The sequence below is a fragment of the Triturus cristatus genome, chromosome 4_2, assembly GCF_964204655.1.
Source record: "Triturus cristatus chromosome 4_2, aTriCri1.1, whole genome shotgun sequence".
In the NCBI taxonomy this organism is placed as follows: domain Eukaryota; kingdom Metazoa; phylum Chordata; class Amphibia; order Caudata; family Salamandridae; genus Triturus; species Triturus cristatus.
In genome coordinates, this window is record NC_140586.1 from 638,286,740 (window position 1) to 638,296,209 (window position 9,470).

The window sequence follows — 9,470 nt, forward strand, 5'->3', positions numbered from 1 at the left end:
CATCGTGGACGACATCCACAAGTCTCTAGATACTGACCAATGCAGCCTACTCATTCTCCGGGACTTACCGGCAGCCTTTGACATGGTTGATCACAAGCTACTCATCAAGGCTCTCCAAGAAAGGGTAGGTGCAGATGAGGTGGTCCTACACTGGTTCTCCTTCCTACACAACCGCTCCCAAAGGATAAAAATCAAAACCTTTACGTCCGACCCAGGGCCGGGCTGGGAACTGAAAGCAGCCCTGGCCAAATTTGCCAGACCAACCCCTGTCCGGCGCGCAGCGAGCGAGCCCGACCGCTATTAGGGGGGTTTGGGGGAGTTCTCCCCCCAAGAAAATTGGGGAAAACAACAGACCAAAATGGTGAATTTTACAGCACATTTTTCATTACATATTCAATTGTATCAACTTTCAAACCACAGTAAATAGTAGATGATGACCTTCAAGAGCACCAGGTTACCCACCCAGTCATATGTACCCATAGACATTCTTTCAGAGAGCACCAAAAATAGGCACAAGTAGTGAATCAGAGAGAAGTAAAAGAGAGACCAGCCCCCACATGGTGTGTAGCGAGCAAGCGCAGTGAGCAACCACTACTAGGGAGAGTTTGGGGGGTTGAAGTTGTCCCGCCCAAGAAATTTGGGCGACAGAAAAGTCAAAAAAAGCATTTTTCAACACAGTTTATTACATATTAGATTGTATTAACTTTTAAAGCATAGTAAATGATTACCTTAACGAGCACCTGGATACGCAGTCATAAATCACAGACATTCCTACAGAGAACACTAAAAAATGAAATGTCGAGCACGAAACATGAATTTAAATATAGCCAATTTATTCTTCATCTAAAATAGCATAAAGACATTTAAAAACGCACTTAACTTCAAACAATTGTGCAAAGGTTCAGAGTAAAAAGGGTACAAGACAATGTGCAAACATTAAATTATTTTTATATCCTGAGTTTTGTAAACAGTGCTAAAATAAAGTATCTTATGTAAAGTGCAACAGTGCACAACATTATGATTGTGTGCATATTGACATTGTAAACAGTTAACATGACCTGCTTGTAATAGCAAATCCTTATTATGAAACACTGTAAAAACATAATAACGTACTTCTTCTCAAACAAGTGTTATATTCAATTGCACTTTGCATTAATTTGTGTCAAGAGGGTGTTTCACAGATGAGATGTGGGAGCAAGTCCCCAAGCAACCACCCATGGGTTTTGATGTAAAGCCCTACCTACTAACAAAGGTAGACCTAGATTTAAGACAAAAGCGGACGCCTTCTTGAGGTTTACCAAGAATGCATGTATGCTCTACAGTACAGCATAAATACAGTACAGTAAACATTTAAAAGTTTTCCTAAGCATAGGATTTTGTAGTGGATGTATATTACTTGTTGTTTCAGTGCAAAACCTATGCTAAATGTAATGCTCTTAGCCTTTCACTATGGTACAAAGGTGTGTGTGTGGTGCAAAGCAGGCTCAAAGAGAGCCAACACAAGGAGGTCAACTCTGGTTATTGCACTGCGATGTTTAATATTTATAAATGGCCCTCAAAATGTTGGCGGTAACGTGCAAAAGTCAAATGCTTTTCATGTCCAGAGTGCAACCTTCAAAGAAAATATTTTTTTTGAAGTGCTCAGCTTAGAAATGTGGTAACTTGAGCTCACATTTTAAAGTGTTAACATCCCTTGCATCAATTTGCTTTTGGAGGCAAAAAGATCAATGATTTTCTCATTTCTTATTCGCATTAAAGCATCTTTTTCCACAGACATAAGCATAAAGGCTTCCAAACGTGACTGAGAGAGAGAATTACGTATCCTATTCAAGATGTACTTGAGCTTCGAAAAAGATCTTTCACAAGCCACCTGAGAGGAGGAACGAGTCAATGCCAACTTATAAGCATTAAAGAGAGAAGAGTAGGCTTTACTGTACAGGTTATAACACAATAATAAACTATAGCAGCATGCAATACAGAACTTGTAAGTCTTACACTTATACTTTTTTTGCCCAACATTAGCGTACTGTATCATCTTATCCTCAAAGTTGAGATAATGGGTATCTAAGTCTTGCTCATCTTCAACTTCTTGGATGATACTGTACTCTTCCTCAATACTGAGTTTTAGTCTGCTCCACTTAGATGCAAAATCAAGCAACTCATGCTGCAGTTTTTCAACAGATGCTTCCAGATCAAATCTAGTTAACAAGCCACTTAGTCGTTGAAGAGCATTTTGGGGAAAGTTCTGGACGATGTCTGTAAAGTTTCTGGGGCCCAGGCATGCCAAATCTGCAAACAACTGGCCATGAGTTGTGAATCGACTTTGCAGGCTGGTAACTGCTTTGTCCATTACAGCATTATAAACTTCTATCCTGTATTTATTAGTAGCTGACCTGATGGGTTCATCAGTCGCAGTTTAGCCGGGCATCATCTTCCTGCGTACTCCAACCTCTGGGAAGTCAACTTGAATCAAAATTTCGCTATCACACTGAACCAATTTTTCTTTTGCCCAATTGATGAATGTATTTGTAGCATCCATTATGCTGCTGAAATCCAGACCTTGTTGCTGTAGGGGGTCAATGGTTTTAGTCACCATTCAATATGCCTGTAGTACATCAAGACCTTGTATTTGCAAGTACAGAGATAAAGGAGCGGTATTTTGAAAAATAAACAGATACATCTGTGCAGTCAAAATGGTGTCAAATGTAATTAGTGACTTTAGAAATGAAATGGCTTTGTATCTGATCTCATCATTGAAGTTATCTGATGTGGATATCTCTTCCATAGTTTGAAGAACCTCAATGTACACAGATTTGCTTGGGTCAATGTATAGACCAAAGATTTTTTTGAGTGCTACATCTTTGGCCCACCATCTAGTTTCTCCAATTATAGAGATGGACCGAAACCGTGCTTCAATACTTTTGTCTCGCCACACGTTCATTCGAAGGTATGAATCTCTGAGAAAGACGGCACAAGAATTTAACAGCCCAAACAGTGATACTGCAGATACAGAGGTTTTAGTGACATCAGTTATAACAAGGTTAAGTACATGCGTGTATCACCACATATAAATCTGATCAGGTGCTTTTTTACTCAGCCATGCTGTGTACCCATTATACTATCCTTGTATATTGGAGGCTCCATCTGTTGAGTTAGCAACACAGTTTGCAAAGCTAATGTTCATGGATTCAAGTGCAGTGCAAACTAGCTCACACAATGCCTTTCTAGCTGTCATTGTGCAATTAGCAACTGACACAAGATGTTCGTGGACAACATCGGTCACATATCTGACTATAATAGAGCACTGGTCTACAACATTTATGTCCTGTGTTGTATCCAGCTGTATTGAGAACATTTTGGCGTCCCTGATTTCTTCAGCAATACCCTCTTTTATTAATGAGGAAATAATATCTATGAGAGAGTTTACAGTTGTTTTTGAAATCAGGGTAACCAAATTGCCACCCCCTTTACCACTCTTTGCAACCTCATGATGTTTTTTACTCTTTTTAATGACATCCTCAAGATGGCTTAATTTTTTAAGATACTGAAGAAGTTCCTAAAAATTTCCATGATCCAATGTTTCATCTTCTAAGGTGTAGCTAGCTTCTATAGTTGCTTGATAGCTCCGGCCTCTTTTGCCAATCAGTTTTATTGTTTCCACTACTCTTTCTAAAATGGCACATTTTCGCTCGACTTCCTCTTGATTTGCAGTTGTGTGCTTTTTAAAAAGATGGCTACATATATCTATGTTTCTTGATTGCATCATGAAGGATTCCGAAGTACCTTGATGAAGGATGCTGTCTTCGTGCTCATTGATTCTCCGATACATATGCCTTTCATCAGAACAGCCATCAATGAAAGCACTTTTATCTGTCTGTTTGCTAAAAGCTAGACATACCACACAGAAAAAAGGCTTTGGCTTTGTGTGAATAAGTCAACCACTGCCTTGGTTTCCCATTTTTTTGCCGATATAATCTTTTAGCATTCCAACGTAGACCATCAGGTTGACAGAGATGAAACTTAAAAAAACGCATTCAAATTTTCAGATGTTGGTCTCAAAACCATTGGTCCTCCACTGGATCAAATCAAAGTCACATCAGCATATGCTGATTTCTCAACTATGGGGTCTTCTTGACACTTGTCTTTGGAATCTTCCCCACTTTCTATTTCAATTCCACCTTCTAAACACTTGGGAGCTGCCTCCTTTACTGTGTAATCACTACTCATTTCAGTCCTCTGGCCTTCAGCAGTTTGTTCAACAGCTTCACTTGTGAAGCTGGTAGGCGTGATGTTGCTGGAGTGAGGTTTTCCCTAAGATTCGTATACCTCCCGAATTTTATCATTTTGAATTAAAACGAATAAATGATTAATATTAATAATATTAATGGTTTGCTGTGTTTGAATAATCAACATTACTAATTAGAAAATACACAAGGGAATCGCATTTGCATGGCCTGATTGATATGTAAACTAATTTTGTATGCATACTAATGTCAGATATTTAGAATTTGCATGTTATATGTTGCTTTTGTGATGTGATTTGTGAATCGTGCTTTAAAATGTGAGTATAAATCGCAATGCGTGTTGCTTTTGCGAGGGAATAACATTTTAATCGTCACTTCCATGTATTAATTAAGTTTTGTGTTTCTTTGCTTAAGTTGACCTTTCTTGAGTGGCCACAGAATGGCTGCCATCCCTATTTTGACAGACAGACGAGATACAGAAGTCACTCAGTGAAGTGCGCCTGCGCTAAAAGATGAGCAACAATAACCTTGTCCTGACCCCAGGCAGACTGTACTCGTGAAGGTCGCACCGGGAGGAGTGCCAATCCTCAGACAATGGACTTCCTTAAACTAAGAACTGTTATAATTGATGACACCATGGACACAAACCTGTATGGGAACCAAAATGCCCTGAATGGACTAGTAACTGTTGCAAATTATTAGTAAATTGAGAATTACATCTAATGAAACATCGAGCGCATGAGAATCAGGCAGAATGATCCTGATTCAACCAATCAAATTTGTTTTAAAACATGTATTGTAACATTTTGTTGTTGATTTTACTATAAAAGAAGTAGACTAGAGAGGATCAATATGCTTGTCGCGCTTTAGCTTGTTTCCTTTGACGTTATGCTGACGGAGAGGACGGTGACACTGCTGGACAGCTGCTTGCCAGAGACTCTGATGGACTGATCAGATGCCCAAATAATTTACTAACTGATTGATCGATTTATGGGCATAGAGACGAAAGATTTGAATTTGACATAGAGGACGCCATTTAGCCAGATTAGGTAAATATGCGAATCAAAATATTGAATGCTTTATGATTTTCTTATGCTTTATTTAGATAAACATTTCAATTCATTTAAGAACTGTGTCGGGTTATTATTTGAAGTGTTGATGTATATTGTTTAGAAGAATTAAGTGTCGCTTTTCCCAGCAACTCAGCTGATCCATGGCCTATCCATGGGAGGAATTGCTAGGTTAAAAAGTATTGAGACCCTGGTGAGGTAGGGAGGAATAGGTGAACTTGTTACTCATCAGGGGATTTGTGCATTTTCCTCCCATTTCCAGCGCATGGAATAGAGAAAGGATTCCCCTCTCTCGAGAACCATTGATCTAAAGTAGAATGAATGATTGGTGTTATGGGCCCCACCAGTGAATGAGTGAATGAATGTGGTTGAAGAGATCTGTGGTCTGTGACGTAGAAAGGGGATTTTGGTATTCAGCGCTGGAGCAGTTTTTCTGGTAGCAGAATGATGGTTAGCTATTGTTTTGGGTTTAGTGACGATTGCTTGTAAATATCTTATTGATTGGTATTGGTTTATGTACTAACAATCTATGTTGAGTTGCGTCGAGTTATATGTTGTTTGCACGGCTTCTGGTATGTAGGAAGTCGGAAGTTTGTAACAGTTCCGTAGTAGAGCAGAGGTAGGTGCTGCTCTCGGGAAAGACGGAATTGTTGTAGCCCTGTAGGTACACAGGGGAAACGTGTGACAAGTGAAGTTGCACGGCGCATTGTCTGGGTTCGATTCGGCGGCATCGTCGTGTGTTGCCATTAGAAATATTCTCGGTGTGAGAGAAGTGTGTATGATAGCGAAGGTTACCAGTGAAATTTTGGTCTTTAAGTACCAGGAATCCAATTGGCATACCGATAACGCTTATCACTGAAAAGGTAGCAGGTGTTCTCTGAGCTTGTTAGAAGGACAAAGTAGAGGGAAGCTATACTTTGTTAACGAATGGTATATTCTGTAGTAGGGCAGAGGTAAGCTCTGCTCTCGAGAAAGACAGAAGTCTGCGTGAATGATCTACATTTTCCCTGTCTGACAGTGTGTGTATGAAAAAGGCATTCTAATTAATGGTAAAACTAGTGTTATTTAATTCTAGAGAAGTGGTTAGTTGATGTTTGACAGAAGGGTGAAGTAGAGGGATGTGCTACTTTATCAACGAAAGTAACGTTTCCGTAGTAGGGCAGAGATAAGCGCTGCTCTCGGGAAAGACGGAATTCTCGTGAGAAAGGTCTTTTGCTGTTCTTTGGTTAGCGAATCAGACAATGGAGATGTTTTAGTGTTGTTACTAACAGAATCGTAAAAGTTGCAGTAAGAGTTCACGGAGCGGTCTTGTAAAGGAGGGGTAGACGAGAGCAGAGCTGCTGCAGCGGCTGCTGACGTCAGAACGACCGCGCTGGGATTGGACAGTAGAATGGAGGCGTTAAACGCTCCGGATTGGTGCGTTAGTGTAAAGCCGCACTAGGAGTGGAGGAATACAGAGTGACGTAAACGCTCCCTGATTGGAGTGTTGGTGTGAGTCGCGCTGAGATTGGAGGATTGTGATAGTGACGTAGACGCTCCTGATTGGTGCGTTAGTAAGAATCGCGCTGTGAGTGGACAAAATAGCGGTACCATTGTAAGAAGACTAAACGGTACACGGAAATCGAGAAAATGTATTACCAACCACCAGAAAAGAAGAAATCGTGGTTTGGGAAAATTAAAAGGTGGTTCAAGAAAGATAAAGCAGTTGAGACTAGGGAAGGACAATTACTTCCTCCACCGAAAACACCCGCATCTATAATGATTACAAAATATGGGTATCATACTTGTATTTGGCTAGATAATTGGGTAAAATACACCAAGGACGATGGAGTCCTGGCGTTTCCAGAAAATGGTTCCTTTAATTTGGCTGTTTTGAGAAACCTCCGAGACAAAATGATGGACTTAGAACCAAGACCTAGACTGACGCAGTTTGAGGCATTGACAGAATGGGAAGACGAAATGCATGAACGAGATAAGCAGAGAAGTGGTAGGGGTTACCGATACATGTTCGGTAGATCATACGGACATGAGACATATGATGACCGGATGAAAAGGTGGCGGAATGGAAGTATGACTGAGGGTATGTATCCTGTGAGAATGGTAGGAGAGAATGAAGGGAGAAAATGCACCGAGAAAAGGCGTAATGTGGATTTGAGTGGGTATGAAGTGAATGAATCAGAAGATGATGTTCTTGATGAGGTGTTTTACAAAAACCCACCACCGTATCGACCAGAACCAGAAGCATTGCCACCAAGTGCCCCAATGAGAGAAACATTACGAATAATTAAAACAGAGACTATGTCACCAGAATTAGGGAAAAGTAACTCTGCAAGAGAGATGGAAAAACAGACAGAAAGTAGGGTAAATGGTGAGAATTCAGTAGAACTGGCCAAAACTACCCTAGAATTAACCGAGAAAATAAGAGAATTGACCAAAAATCTAGAAGCCGTAACAGTTCCAGTAACGATAGATCCAGTAATGCCCATATTTGAGAAACAAAAAGATACTGAACATTGTTTGACAGTGCCGTACAGAAGTCAAAATCTAATTGAAAATGCTGAACGGAGTCAAATTGAGAATCCGTGGGGACCGACAATAAATATGTTTGAACCGAGCGTTTCAAATAATCCATTGGTAAATCAAATTTATGCTGAAAAGAGCAGAATGACAGTGGAAACATTATTAGAACCACAAAAGGCCCCAGAACAAAATAATGTAGACAACCCAGTAGGGCCTTCTATAGAAGAATTAAGCGAATGGCTCAGAGAGCTACAGAAAAAGGATCAAGAATCCCAGTCAATAGATGTAGCTAAATTACGAATGGTATTAGAAGAATTAATAGTAGGAACTATCCCTACTGAAAAACTATCAGGATGAGGAATTGTTGTTTCTCTGCAAGAGTACAACGTGGAGAGCGAAAAACTTGCATGAAAGATTAGAGGAAATTGCAAACGAAATGGGAATAGATTTTGACAAAGTAAAAGCACTGCAAAAATCTTATCGAGTTGATTTCACTGAGAAGGATATAGAGAACATGAATACTACAGGAAGGATAGGTCAAATTAAGGACATAATCGGTTTGTTGAGAAAATGGGGAGATGTGGACAGATGGAGAAGTGGTGTAGAAGACGCGATAATATTACAGAAAAGACAGTTTCAGCATTTCCCGTTAGAGAGAAAGAAAAGGTAACGTAAGAATACCCCATGAGAGAGATTCCAGGAGGAGGGGATGTACATGTTCCATGGACAAGACAGGACATTTTGTCTTTCACAAATGATTTCCCTCGACTACGCGAAAAGCCCGTTGAGTGGTACCGGCAGGTAGACAGATTTGTAAAATTGTCAAAGGTATTATGGATAGATTTGAATAGTCTATTCGATATAATAGTACCAGCAGATTTGTGGACAGAATGCAAGCTGATGATAAATTGGCCCACTCAGGAGTATCCTAGGGACCCTAAGACGGGAGCTCCCGACCCAGAAGTAATGAAGAAATATGAGCAGGTTATGGCATTTCTGAAAAATAAGGTACCCCTAAAGAGACCGATTGGGTAAAAATTGACAGAACCCAACAGGAAAGCAAGAGTCAGTACATGCATATTATGAGAGGCTAATTCAGGCTTTTAAACAGTTCAGTGGAGATGAGAACCTGAGTGATAAAGATTTGAGTGATTTCGTATACAGATTTGTATATGGTTTATGCCCAGAAATTGGTGATATGATAAAGCAGCATACAGTTGATTGGCAAAATAAGAAAATAGATGAAGTTTTGAGACATGCAAAATATTTCAGCGATGAGATTGAGGCAAAACAGCGAAAACTGAAAGAAAAGGCAATGTGGGCACAGGTAAAGGTAGCCGAACGACAGGAAGCTCAGTTGGTAGAACAAGCGAACAATCCAGGAGTAAGACCAAGATTTGGTTCAGGGAAAGGGAAAGGTAATATAGAAGAAGCTAAAAAGAAATTCCCAAGTCACAATTGCGGTGAGTTAGGGCATTGGAAATCCGAGTGTAAGAACCCTCCAAATACTAATAATGAAAATCGATCGTTGAATCCACAGGTGCAGAAAGAGGTGGGTGGTCAACTGCAGCAACAGCAGCAGGTGGTTACCTCCCAGAATCAGGTGCCAAAACCACCTTTTCCACAGAACAGAAAC